The following is a 15,169-nucleotide window of genomic DNA, read 5'->3' as shown; positions in this document are numbered from 1 at the left end:
GTGGATATGACGAGCTTGAGATATCAAGCGTGGGTGGCTCCTCCTCACTATTCCCTTGTATGCTTCTAAACGATTTATTTTTAAATGTGTGTGTGTGTGTGTGTGTGTGTGTGTGTGTGTGTGTGTGTGTGTATACAGTTGCCCAGACAGAGGTATCAGATCCCCAGGAGCTGTAGACAGTTGTGAACTGCCTGACTTGGGTGCTGGGAACCGAACTCAGATCCTCTGCAAGTGCAGTGTGAGCTTCTGACCGCTGAGACATCTCTCCAACTCCTCCTTGCATACTTTTTATAGCATGAAGTTCTCTTGTCCTTCCCTTTGCCCCAAGAGCCACAAATGGGAATGTCCTGCCCTAAGACAATACACATCTCTCCTCTGACAGAAGTTTCTATTTTCTTTATAGCTCATTAGCAGATGCTCAGTTATTCATGATCAGTGCTACTCTTCGAATGCTATTTTCCCTTCATTATATTTTTCTAATTGTATGATTCCTGGGACACTAATGATGTGTGCATATCTGTAAGGTTTGCGTATAGGTTTCCTTCTCTCAGTGCAGGGTCTAATATTGTGGATGAGAGGATAGGTTTACACTGATCTGCAAGGTGGTCTTTTATTACATGTGTGCTTGTGCATTGCCACCTTTGTTGCCCTCTCTCCACTCTCTACCTACAGTCAGGGGCCTTGCCTCTCCACTTCCGGAGGTTGCAACGGAAAGGGACAGAGGAGTGCCCACTCTCCCTGCTTTGAATCTCACTGGCAAGTCAGTCAGATCTGGCTTTCAAATGAGCAAGAGCTGTACTCCCCACCCTCTTTCCTCTGCTTCCTTGGACATCTCATCAACTGGTGTGTGTATGTGTGTGTGTATGTGTGGTGGTGGGGGTATTCAGACATCTGGTTGACCTCTGAGAATTGAAGAAAAAGACCAAGTGCCGTTGGGAGTACTGGTCTACCCCGGTTGGGGGGGGTGGAGAAAAGAGCGCCGGACCCTCTCTGCCTTGTGGCGGAAACCACCCACGACGTGCGCCGAGAAGCGCATAGAGGAGGAGGTGGTATAGCTTTGTACAAGTTTCATGTCACCTTCCTCTAGCTTTGATTTGGCCAAAATGATTATATGTTTTTGTAGCGGTCTTGAGAGTTTGAATTCTTGTCAGCTTTTCTCGTGTCAGCAGACTCAATGTGCTATGAAGACGGATACGCTCTGTCCCTGGAACTTGTTTCTTAACACACAGACGATAACAGGGGCTTTGCGCATGTGCGTTGCTTGCAGCAGGACCTTGGATCATCAGGGCTGTACACCGAGCCCACTGATCCTCATGAGGGCAGGACCTTCAGAGCCACAGACACAATGCCCACACAGATGGTAGGACTTGAGAGATGCCCACCCACGTCAAAGATGGAGAAAGTCAGGAACCGAGGGGCAGGCGAGGCAGGAGACCAGATTTTCACTAGCTCCTCCAGAGAGAAGTAACTCCATGGATACCCTGATTCAGCCCAGTGCACATTTCTGGGAGCAGAACTGGAGCAGAGAGAACGTGGTCCTCCCTACATTCGTACAGTCTGGATGTAACAGCAGCAGAAAGCTAGGGGATGGGCCCTTCCGGGGCAGTAGAGTTTATCCTTACAGAATCCTACAGACCAGTTTCTCACCATGTGTCACCGAGAGGAGAAGGACAGTAGGGGCCAGCTCTGCATGAGCGCTCTTCCTTTGTGTCTTGTAGATGACCAGCTCCCCATCTTCTTCCCACACAGACTATGAAGGAAGGCAGGAGAGGGAATGGTAGATCTGTTGTGCCTTGTGAGGACATTGTTCCTATTGGACACCAGCATCACTTCAGTCTATACTCTCATTTGACCCAATTACCTGAAAACATTGTCTCTAGAGACAGGGTTAGGGCTTAGACATTTGAAGTTTGAGGAAATGTTTTAAGATAATTTTCTTCTTCATTTCAGTGTTGTGCATGTATCTATGTGTGATTGCGGGTAATGAACTCAAGACGCTCCCATTTTAGCAATTATTCCTCTTAAGATTTCGATTATAAGAACACGTAGCTTACATTCCCCAGGAACACCAACAGTTAGTGCTTGGGATAATATTGCTGTTTTACGAACCCCATTGGCAGGCCTGGCCATACAGGCCCTGTGATCCCAGCTCCTTAGAAGGTTGAGGTGGTGTGATATTAAGTTCAGTGCCAGCCTGGGCTTCAGAGTGAGTTCAAGGCTAGCCTGGGCTACATAGACCAGTGAGACCCTGAATCAAAATATAAAGTCAAAAGAGGGTGGGGGGGGTGCATCTCAGTGGTAGAGCACCACAAATTAAAAATTAGCCCAATGGAAAACTTTTGGGGGTTTAACATTTTAACTCCTTTATCTAAAGACCAAAGTCACTTTATACAGCCCACTCCTATGGAATCTCCTATGCTCTCCCACCAGCTTCCTGTTTGTTGGCGTCGTGTATAACCTTGGGCAGGGACCCAGCAGAGGAAACTCACAATTGCATAGCACTATCAGCTGAAACAGAGAGCGTGTTGGAACCCACCAGCTTTTCTACCGACTCTTGTTTTCTGTGTGTCTCCCCCGCCCCCAGTTTCTGTGTCACTTTCCAACTTGCCTTAAAACTTAGCTACAACTGAGGATTGGGCAATCAAAAGACCAGGGCATTTGGGAATCTTCGACCAGAGAGGGCGACTCTTACTTCTATATACCCCTACCATCCCAGGATACCGGTTTACACAACTTTATTGCAGTTCTACTATTTAATCCAAGTATCTCTAAGCAAATTCAAAGCAGCTGGAAGTAACTGCACCACAGAGAGTGAGAAATGACTGTGGCGAACCAACCACACCTGGGTCTGATTTGGGTGCGAGTGGGTGCCTTGTGGAGACAGTGACTTCAGAGCTGGCATTTGGTCATAATGACTAATAATCATGACCATTATTTAGCAATTGCTATGTGTTTTATATACCAGGGGTTGTGCTTACTTCTTTTTTTTTAAAGATTTTATTTATTCATTTTATATATGACAAGTACACTGTCACTGTCTACAGACGCACCAGAAGAGGGCATCGGATCTCATTACAGATGGTTGTGAGCCACCATGTGGTTGCTGGGATTTGAACTCATGACCTCTGGAAGAGCAGTCAGTGCTCTTAACCGCTGAGCCATCTCTGCAGCCCCGTGCTTACTTCTTACATAAATTATCTAATCTGTTCTTCATAACCACCACTCAGATAGGTAAGAACGTGCAGACCCGAAGGCTAAGCAGTTTGCTTTTGGGTACGTGGTTTGCAGGGTACAAAAGCCTGAAGCAGGATGGTTTGGTGGTTTGCAGACTAAACAGCAGTACACCAGCTGGCCTGTCAAATAAGGGCATGCTGGGAGATGGCTCCAGGAGGCAAAAACTCCTGAGGTAAAGACCCTTGGAGTTGAGCTGGCCATGGTGGCTCATGTCTGATACCCCAGGATTTGGGATGCTGAGAATGACAGGATTGCTACAATATGGACGACATGTGGCCATCCTGGGTAGCACAGTAAGGACTCGTCCCAGAAAACAAACAGCAAACCATCCCCAAGGCTCTTGGAACTCAAGAGATTCCACATATGTCTACACAGTTCCTACCTTTCCCAGCTGGCATGTTCTTGTTCTTGTATTATTTCCCAACAAATGCCAGGCCTTCACATAATTCTTCACCAGACACTCCACTGTGTTTCTGTCCCACTGTGGCTGTGCAGAATTTTCCTTTCAAACATTGCCCCCTATCAGCTTAGCCAAGTTTTCTGGAAATAATTATAAATTATTTTACTATAATAATTAATTATAAATTAACATCAATTATAAATAAATGTTATTTATTATAAATTAATTAATTATAAGTTAAAATGTATTATAATTATGAATTTATTATAAATCAACATTAATTATAAATTAACGAAATAATTATAAATAACAGTTTCTGAAATATTTGGAGATAACGAATGATCTCCGTGAGTATTTCCAATTTCATTTCCTAGTTCTTCAACCTCTTCCTCATAGATGTGATTAACGGTCCTTAGTGTATGGGGTCACTATTCTTTGTTTAGAGGTAACCAAATGCTGGGCAGCTATTCAGTGCAAAGGTGACGTAAAGAACAAAAGAAACACGTTTGACAATTCAGGCAACTTAGATGTCAGGAAAAATCAACGGGCCAACAGTAAGTCATCAGCTGTATGTGAGAAGTAATCCACATTCGTGGGAGGATCTTTCATGCCTAGAAGTCTGGAAGAACTCAAGCCGCTCCCATTTTAGTAATTATTCCTTTTAAGATTTCCCTCAGAAGAACACGAAGCTTACACTCCCCAGGAGCATGATCTGGTGTACATCTGAACGTTTACGCACTGGCTCCTGCCTGGCAGTTAACGTGCTTTCCTGTGGAGGGGATTTGATTGGCAAATGGGACTTTCATCTTTTGATGCCGTGACTGATGGTCTGAAGAGGTGGATGATGGATGTCTCTGGAACACATGGGCCTTCAGAATGGCCCGCTTTGGGCTGTTTTCTCGTGCTTCACTTGTAATTGATTCCTAAAATAGAACTCATGCTGTCAGTGGTGTTCTCCACTTGTTCCCTGGGCCCTGGAAATACTGTCTTCTACAGACCCAACTGTATATTCATGATGAGAGTCAAAGTAACTCAGTTGATAAAATGGCCCTTGCAACTATGTCTAAAACTCCCGGTATTCACACTGTCGTTTAACAAATAATATTTTGTGGGAAAAACATCTCCAAATAAGGCCTGGTGAAGCCGTTTATATTTGCATAATTGTACTTAAATACTCTGTGACTTCAATGCTACACACAGTTGAGATCTGGAGTCATCTGACATCACTCCATTATGCAGAGTACCGTTGCCGCTGTTCTGCAGAGTCCTCAAATGCTACCAGCTGTAGCTAGTTGTGGCTCTCTTGTTTCTCAAAGATATCACCTATAAGATAAAACAAAAACAACAAAATCCCCACAGCTGCTCTTAAGATAGTGAATTTTGTTCACCTCGAGACAAGTAGAATGTTTTTAAATGGTTTTCAGATTTTATGGAGCCATTACAAAAACAATGGATTTGGATTCCTTAAAAAAAAGTTCTTAAACTACATCTTTATTTATGTTTCCTGTGTTCACACGTGTTCATTACACCTGTCACGGCACGTGTGGAAGCCAGAGGGCAACTCGAGGGGTCAGTTCCTCTCTTTCACCACCTGGGTCTTAGAGACTGAACTCAGATTGTCAGGCTTCCTGGCAAGCACCTTCGCCTACTGAGCTGCTCCTTAAAATTTGTCAATATTTATTTTACTGGAAATTTTTCTTTAGTGTACCCCTATAAAATGTGGGAATATCAGTTTTATCCAAATGCAGTTGGAATACAAAGTTCATCTTAGTAATATGGTTTGAGAGAATGAGGATTTGCTGTTGCGGAAGTCCTTTGGAGGATTTATTAAAAGTTAAAAGGAGGCCAGAGAGATGACTCAGTGGCTAAGAGTACTTGTTTCCACAGAGGACCCAGGTCTGATTACCGGCACCTGTGTGGTAGCTTCCAGCCACCCTTAAATTCAGTTCCAGGCCACACATAATACATGGACATACATGTGACATATATGTCCATATACACTCATACATAAAATAAACAAATTTTAAAAATTAAAAGAAGACAATTTAATTTTTTAAGCGTACTTCTAGCAAAATTGAGTGGTATAAGGACTTCAGGGAGCCTGCAGAGTGAACTACTTTTCCCATCGATGAGGTCTTCAGGCACTCTCTGCAGTTAACAGTCACCATGGTCACCTGTTCAAGATAAGCTGTCAGTTCTTCAAGGTTAAGGTTGGCAGCTCTCCTCCCCTCCCTGTCACTCCTTCCCCCCCCTCTCTCCCTCTCTCTCTCTCTCTCTCTCCCCTCTCTTCCTTCCTCCCTCCCTCTTTCAACTCTCTCTTTATCTTTCTCTCCTTCTCCCAGCTCTTACCTTCTTCCTTTTCTTTCTCATCCCCATCCTCTCTCTTTCCGCTCTCTTCCTTCCTCTCCTTTCTCTCTGTCCCCTTTCCTTCTTCTCCCTCTTTTCCCTCCCTCTTTTCTTTTTTCTTTCTCTGTTTTTTCTCCCAACTCTTCCTCTTAGTATTTCTCTTCCCCCTTTCCTCTCTCTTCCTCCCTCTCCTTGTTCTTTCTTTCTTTTTCTCTTTTACTCCCTTACAACCCCCCTTCTCATTCCTGGCTCTCTTTCTTTCTGTGTTCCCTCTACTCTTTCTCCCTCTTCATCGACAAGTGATCAAAGTGTAAGCTTTCTCTCCTTAGGACAGTTTCCAGTTTGTGGGAAACCTCAGATACACCCACAATGGTATGCTTAGAAGTCAGGCAGGAACTATTACAGGGAGGCGGGTGCAAAGACCCACTTCAGGTTTCCTCTGCACCTCCGGCTTTCTTGGCATTGCTGTAGCCAGTGCAGATAGTCATCACAACTTCAGGACAGTCACTCTAGCTTTCACGAGAAATGACCCAAATGGCTGTACCAGGATCCTAACCAAGTTACTGAGGCCAACAAGACCCCAACCCAAGACTGTCCAACTTGGAAGCTGAAGTTCCTTCATCTGTTGCTACTTTCCAATGAGGTTCTGCTTCTGCTGCTGGCTGCCTATGAGATGGGGGGCCTTGCTCTATAGCCTCCCACTGTTGCTGCATGTCCAGCTGTGAGGAGAAATCCAATCTCAGGTCATCAATCTCTAGAGCCTTACAGAAATATTTAAATGAGCACAATACTGCTCAAAGTGTAACCGACATCCTTTTAAAGGGCTGTCTGATGCCTAGGCATGCATCCCCCTACAGACTTGTCCACTGAAATGGGCACACGGTAAATCTGGGTTTTGTAATTAGGACTACATGATTCCTAACTCAATAATTAGGAGATAAAGTAACTCTAAAAAATAAAAGTAGTAAAAGAAAACATGGAAAACACTGCTTCGGGGAAATCTAATGAGTCCCATTCGAGAGAAAGAAAAACAGACAATAAATCAGTTGAACAAATACAGACTAAAATCTGGACAGAATTATCTCAAATGAGTTAATAGGTTAATTCAAAATAATATTTTAGGCTTCCAGCCACAGGCTCACAGATTCACTGAGCCTGCCCTCAGCACGGGCTTTCTGAGTCTGCTCTGTGTTTATTTTAGTGGAAATGAGTGGCGAAGTAAAAAGTGACTAAATGACTTTTCCATGATGCACATGGGGGAGGGGGTTGGTGCCATAAAACGGCTTCCTTGGCATTCAATTCATCAATTAGGCTGCTAGATTAAAATAAAGATACTCCTTGGACATATACAAATATACCATGTGTGCCTGGGCATGCATTTATCTCTCAGGATGCTCCCAGGCACCGTGGGCATAGGATGTGGGGTCACCAGCTTTGGGACCGGTTTAATGGAATGACAGCCAAGTCAAGCCATTGCTGGAGGACATTGCCCCAGCTTTCTGGTTCCCAGACTCAGACTCGGCAGACCCAGAATCTGCTTTTCATTACACAAATTGATTTTAGCAATATTTGGTACTGTACGAGGGTACCAAATTCTGAAGAGTAAAGACTGTTACATCTTTTGAGATATGTAGAAGAATACGAAATGTGTTTCAGGTGAGCAAAACCAGCCTCACCCCCAGTCACAGACCTAAAACAGAGCAAATCCTAGAAGTGCCTCAAGCCGTATTAATAAGCTCCTGAGGTTGTTTTAAGAGTGCCCTGTGTACTGGTGCATGTATGTGTATGTGTGTGTGGTGTTTGCATGTGATGTGTCTATGTTGTGTGTGTGTGTGTGTGTGTGTGTGTGTGTGTGTGTGTGTGTATGAAGGTCAGAGGTTGACACTGGGTGCTTTCCTATATTTGATTTTCAGCTTACTGCTTTAGCCAGGGTCTCTCGCTGAAGCCAGAACACATGGGTTCTGCTAGAACGATTGATCATCAAGCCCTAGGAATCTTCTTGTCATTGCTATCTCAGGGCTCAAGGATGGCACTGCTATGCCCAGCTTTCTTATGTGGGTTCTGGAGATCTGAAACCAGGTCTTCATGCATGTACTACAAGCATTACCTGTAAACTGTCTTCCCAATTCTTGGTTATGGCTAGTGTTGATCGTAGAAGCAGCCTGGGAGAAGACATTTGCAATTGTACAGAATATATAAAGAATTCTTGAAAATCAATGAGACGTGTCTAAATTCTGCCTGCAGGAGGGGTAGAGAAGTTGGAAAAGGATTTGAGAGAAGAAGTAATGAGTCAAGGACTATCCAACTATCCTGGGTTTGGGGACATGTAAACTAAAACAACAGTTCCACAATTATTCTGCCAGCCAGTGAGATGACGGAAAGGCTGGAATGTGGATACGTCGAAAACAATGGCTCATCCATAAAGGAAAACTAAATAATGTCACACAAAGCTGGGGAGGGGGACCTGTATGCTTTTGATCTAAAAGCATGGCTTCTAGTCTGTAATGGAGTGCAAAAATCAGGCTGCAAGCATCAGGAGGTCATTTCTGTGAGTTCTGTTGTTCTGAAGCTTGGGTGCGCACACTTCCTGTGTGCATGTGCATACGGATAGCTCGGAGCAGGCGTGGGAAGGACCCCAACCACTGTCAGATGAAGAATAAAACCTCTGCAGACAGGAGGAGAGGAGGGTTGCCTTTGCTTCCACTTAATCTCCAGAAAAACGAGACAGGGGGCAGACACTGCAAAGTGAGGATTCTTGGCTCTTTGGCACATCTTGGTTGTGTGACATTCCTTGGTACTTTCCTACAGGCTTGAAGTATGTTATAAGTAAGTAGTTCCTGAGGGAGTGAGTGAACCTCTTCTTTGGGGGGGCCTGGAACCTGGATCCATAAACAGATCTCCACTGAAACCAGGCCCAGGGTAGCTGTTTACAGACAGCAGGTGGCACCTCCAATGAGAACAGCCAGAGGCCATCAGGACTAAGGCAAGGCTGTTTCCTGGACTGGAAAATAGGTGCTTGGGAGGGGATGAGTGCCTGACTTTGGAACAGGGTAAAGTTTGAGGACACTTTTCCCTCTCCCAGCTCATGTCATCTCTTCAGTCAAAATTCTAAGTCACAGGCTGAAGGGCTGTGGGTAATGACAGCCACATCACCTAAGAAGATCAAAGGACACACTTAGTTCCAGTGAAGAGGGGTCTGGATGTGGGTGGAGCAGCATAGTGTGGTGTGGTCTCCTCAGGTTGATAACTGAGGTGCTGCCTGCAGAAAGGAGCACCAGTGAATTTGTATTTCCATCTCTAAAAGGACAATGAACTTTCAAAGTGCCAATTCTTTGTTCTGACTTCCCAAGGCTAGAAATGGCGTCTTGTGGTAAAAGTGGTGGTGGAAGCCAGCATAGAAAGTTCATGCTCGAATGTATTAAGAAAGTACGTGGACTTAATGAAAATTTACCTGAATTAGATGCTCGTATGTTCAGGAAACAATATAGAGAACTAAGCCTAAGAAATTATTAAAGGCGTGTCAGTCTTAACCCCCCACCCCGAAGACTCGAGCGCCTTTCCTTTCCAGCGTTCTAACGGATCCTTCTATTTTCTGTATGTCCAGATCAGCCAGCTCATGACAGAACTGGGAAAGGCATTCCACCGCACCGCTTTTCTCTAAACCGAGGCGTAATGTTCTCTTCGGCCGCATCTCAGAAGGTAAACAAGGGCAGACATCTCTTTGAAGGCTCTCCCCGAGTCTGTTGTGCGTTAAGCCTTGCTTGCAGAAACCAAACACGGTTTCCTGTTGCATGTTTACCGAGCCTCCTTCCCCATAAAGCACAGGACGCAGGACTGCAATTTTCCCATTTGTTAATTTTTCCTGTCGAGTTCGTTTCTGCCTTTTGAACGCCCCCTTTCTTGCAGTCCACCTCGTTTAGCAGTAAATACAGAGGATTCCAAACATCCCTGTGAGATACAAAACATTCCAGGAAATTCAATTTCTCCAGTCATGGATTTTTAGCAGCGACGACGCTGTGGGTTTGTATGACATCTCCACGAAGAGAAATAGGAACCCCTTACTCATTATCTGGAGACAAGCATTATCATCCTAATTTTGCATCCCATGTAACTGAGTCACAGGAAATGAACCAGAAATAAATCATAACCTGGAGTGTGTTTCACAGAGGAACGTAGCAGAAGGGAAAGACGGGTGCCTGGACACTTGCACTCTGGCATAAGAACAGCTGCTATACCGTCCATTGTTTAGGTGGGGAGATGGGGGCGGGGACAGTGAAGGTAGGTAGAGGGCCAATCCTGCTGCTGGAGAATGTGGAAAACCTACCTTTCCTTTGTCCTCCCCCAGTGTCCCTGTGCACCTTAGGCTGGCTCCAGGCCACATTTCCAGGGCTGGGGAGATGGGCTAGATGCCGAGGCCAGGCCTATTCCTCTGGGGTTTGGTCTCACGTCCATAAGAATCACTGTGTTCCTAGCAGGATGCGTTGTTCACAGCTCATGGAAGAAGTCTCTGAATCCATCAATCTTTCCAGAATTGTGACAGTTCAAACCTTCACTCCCAGAGAGCTGCTCTGAGGAAACAGGAATTTAAATTAGCTAATGTTTTTTTGTGACAGTGAGTGTCAAGGGGAGAAGACAAGGTCCTTGGAGTTAGCCTGGCTAATAAAGTCCTCACCATGCATGAGGATTTGAGCTTGGTACCAGGAACCCATGGGGTGAGAAGGACACTGATATATGATTGTAGTCCTAGTACTGGGGAGGGAGAATAAAGGATCCCTATGGCTTGGTAGCTTGCCAGCCTAGTCTGTTTGGTGAACTCCAGGCTAGTGATGGACCCTCACTCAACAACAACAACAACAACAAAAACAAAGAAGTGGATGATACCTTAGGTTATGATCTGACCACACACACACACACACACACACACACACACACACACAGAGAGAGAGAGAGAGAGAGAGAGAGAGAGAGGGAGAGAGAGAGAGAGAGAGAGAGAGAGAGAGAGAGAGAGAGAGAGAGAGAGAGAGAGGCTGGAAGATGGCTTAGTTGTTCTTCCAGAGACCCTGGTTCAATTCACAGCACCTACATAGTAGCTCTCAAATGCCTCTAACTCCAGTCCAGGGGACTCAACACCTTCTTCTGGCCTCTGGGCACTGCACAGATGTGCGTGCAGGCAGAACACCCATGAACATGAAGAGAAAGGGCCTAAATGAAAGCTGTTTGTGAAGGTTCTCCCTCGTGTCCTTTCTCCCTTGGGGTCTTTTCATCGGGTCCCTCCACAGTTACTAAGCATCAGGCAGTACCTAGGTCCAACTGGAGAGTGCGACACTTGATGGATTCTCTACAGCTGAGTCCAGAGCCATCTGGATGTGCACAGTGTACCATGTACCGCAGACGTCGAAGCGCTCTGCCACCATTGCTCCCAGTGGCACTTACCACATGTGTGAGTGTAGAATTCATTGACAGAAGTCTGTCCCCCACCCCCACCCCACGAAACGTGATAACCAGCCCTTAAAATCCAAACCCTGCCTACCCCGGGCAGAAGGATTGCTGTGCACGGGTCATGTCGATTAGGCGACTGCACCGGCAGAGTCTGAGATGCAACACTCCAAAGGCTAGGCGCTTGGATGCAGCACTAGGGCCTTGCTGACACACAGGAAAAGCGGAACGAGATACCCAACACATCCTCAAGGGGTTTCTGCACCCATGGTGCAGGTGTAAGGATAGAGAATTAGAGCAGGGACTCGGGACTCTCCTCCGCCGCACCCGAATCTTTCCTCCACCACTCCAGTGAGTGGTCACAGTGTCCAGTGAGTGGTCACAATGTTAAATTGGCGCTGACCTGAGAGGCAGGAAGCGGAGACCTGCTCATAGGCTGCCTTTTTTGGTGCATTCCGAGCACAGTGCAAGAAAAGTCTCATGAGAACTTCTAGAAAGGAAACGCACTCTGTCTGTCACCAACAGAGGGAATAATGTCACCGGCCCTGTAAGTGCTGACGGGAACAATGAGAGCTTCCTGGTGCCAGGAGTCAGAACAAATGTGTGAAATGGGATGGAGGAGCATTGCCACCCGAGGCTTCCACAGGAAAGCGCTCCGTCAATGGAGGGCTCCGTGTCAATATTTGGGTAAGGAAGCATGTCTCAGTCGGATTCCAAGGTGCCCCACAGGCAAAAATTCCCAAGAGACTTTATACCGTACTCGGGCTCGGGTGTTCATTCTCATACCAATGTCGAGCGTGTATCCACAGCGGTCTCTATCTGTAAATGGGGGCTACCTCTCTCCAGATCTCATCCAAAGGAAGCTGGCCGCTTGGCACACACCATGTGGCGCAGCTGCGAAGTTCTCAGCTCCTCAAAGGCAGGGAGGCCCACCACGGAATTAAGGCCCGGTGCTGAATCATTTATGTTCTGTGCAATTTATACACAGTGACCATGTTACTCAGCTCACATTTTATTTGTTAAGGTTTTGTTTTGTTTTCTTTTTTTTCTCAAAAGCTGGGTCTGTAGACCCACATACAAGGCTGCTGTGCTTCCAGTGAACCCTGTAGGGAGAAAATTGCAGGCACGATTGAAAATGCAATACAATGGATGGTTCCCTTCAAGGGGCACAGAATCCCACCCGCTCTTCCCAGCCACCCAGCAGGGAAGTTGGCCATGCTCTCGCTTCTGTGTCCTGACTGTGAAGAGCAGACACCAGGGTCTGCAGGAATATGCAGCAATCCGTATCCGTATCCGTGGTCTCAGGTCTCAGTTCCCCCCATCCTGGGACTCTGAAGAGGAAAGCAGAGAAATTCGATTGAAAGAAACAAAAGCAGCAGCTTTCTACAGGGAGGGAGGGGGGGGGAGAGAGAGAGAGAGAGTGAGAGACAGGGAGAGAGAGAGAGAGTGAGAGACAGGGGGAGAGAGAGAGAGAGAGGGGGAGAGAGAGAGAGAGAGAGGGAGAGAGTGAGAGACAGGGAGAGAGAGAGAGAGAGAGAGAGAGAGAGAGGGAGAGAGTGAGAGACAGGGAGAGAGAGAGAGAGACAGGGAGGGAGGGGGAGAGAGAGACAGGGAGGGAGGGGGAGAGAGAGACAGGGAGGGAGAGAGAGAGACAGGGAGGGAGGGAGAGAGAGAGACAGGGAGGGAGGGGGAGAGAGAGAGAGGGAGGGGGAGAGAGAGGGGAGAGAGAGACAGGGAGGGAGGGGGAGAGAGAGAGAGAGGAGAGAGAGAGGAGAAAAAGACTTTTCTATTTTAACACTTTACTGTATAATGAATAATTCCATCTTTTCCTGCCGTTTATTCAGATGTGAGAGAAATCAGTGAATAATAATAGCTGCTGTCAAAGGTATTTATATTTAAAAGGTTTTTATGTGAAAAAAATTTTTTTTGTCAGGACTGACTTTTCTCTGAGAGGATCCCTCCATCTCCTAGCAACCAATATGGCTATCCTTCTGAATAGATGCTACACTTACAGTGAGTGTGTAACCTTTATGGAGACGGCGTTGGCAGATTCAGCGCTTGGGACTCACTCGGATTCAAAGCGAGCTGTTAACGTGGTCCCGGAGCCAAGCTTGGGCTGGAAGTCTCAAGGGGTCCCCTTCAGGAAAACTGAACATGTGGTCAGCACGTATCCCGCCTCTGTGATGACCGGGTCTCACATGTCCTACGGTTGCAGACGACCCTCTCAGTGACAGGTTCGCAGAACTTCCTGCCTTATTCAGAAAGAAGAATGTGCAGAGATTTTCCCTTTGCAAATTATTATTCTAATGGAAAGACTATCTTTCCAGAATGAAAATGTCAGCAGGAGCTTGCTTATTAAAATCTCCCCACTTCCCTCCAAGAAGAAATAATGGAAAGGTTTGGAATCAATCATCCCGCTTGCTCCTGCGTTTTGATTACTCGTAATATATGAACGGAGTACTCACTTCCATTCAGCCTTACAATCAGGACTTTCTACATGTTCTAAAGACATTAACTAGGCCCCTTCATCTCTCTCTGAAATAAATACTGTAATAACCAGGTTATGAATGAATTATCTGAGACACAGATTTATAGAATGAGGGGAGAGATATGGGGACAGAAACGGCTTGGTTCTGAGAGGCTGGGTTTCACGGCAGAATGCAGAGCATCATTAAAATTAAAAAAGAGAAAACAAAGAAAAGGAAGGAAAGACAAGTCACGGGCTTGCACCCTGCCAGAACGAGTGCATGGTATTAAAGGAGGACGTTTAAACAATTATTAAAAACCTCTATAAGAATGAACCTCATGAAACCATGCTTTTGAAATACCCCAGATGCATAAAAGGAAACACAAGACTTTAAGGCAGTCAGCAGTACGTTCTGCTGTGTGAAGCTGCCAGCCATCTCCAAGACACATCGCTCATCTGCATCTCAGACCACCAAGGGCTACAGGTGCTGACATCACACAAGCTTGTCGAATCAGCAAAGCAAGACACCAGGCCGCCCACCCTGGCCTTATCACATGTCCACTGTCTTTGCTATCTGCACTGGAAACCCTGGATCAGACAGGGCCCTTCTTCATTTCCGAAATGATTTTAGATTGCATACACTGGCTCTCATGCAACTTTACAACCTTGTTAAGTATTGACAAGCATTTGTAAGGGGATTCTTTTCAAACCCCCAGGGGATTTTGCCAAAGACCTTGTACAGTGCTTAATTTTTTTAAATTTGACTCCACCATTTTTTCCCCCACGAGGAAGTCACGTTGACCACACTGTCATCGTTATAGACACTTCTGAAGTTCCCAACGTTCCTGACTATCCCGGCTTCATAAAACCGCTAACACTCGGCTCTTGTGTGCAGTGCAGGTTGGTCAGCTCTAGGACTCCTCTTGCTTCTCACAAAGAAACTGAGAGGTACTTCTGTGGCAGCCATCAGTGTTACTGGCTGCCAGCTCTAGAGGGGTCTGAAAGGGCCTCTTTTCATCCTTTGGAGTCTGTAGGAAGTTGAGAAAAGCACATCTCCTCTGCCTGTGTAGACAGTATCCTATGGGAGGCTGACTGTGGCCAGTAACTCGAGTCCTATCTCCTGGGAGGCTCCCATGCACCAGGGTCATGTTGATTCTAGTACTATAGATAGTACTGTAGCTGGTAGGTCTTTCCACTGTAGCTGAGGGCATCAGTTTCATACACAGGCACAATCTCAGTGGGTACAGCAGACCTACAGTTTACAAAAAGTGTGTGGGTATGTGTGT

The sequence above is a fragment of the Rattus norvegicus genome, chromosome 16 (genome assembly GCF_021556685.1).
Source record: "Rattus norvegicus strain SHRSP/BbbUtx chromosome 16, alternate assembly SHRSP_T2T, whole genome shotgun sequence".
Taxonomy (NCBI): domain Eukaryota; kingdom Metazoa; phylum Chordata; class Mammalia; order Rodentia; family Muridae; genus Rattus; species Rattus norvegicus.
Note: the sequence above shows the minus strand (reverse complement) of the source record.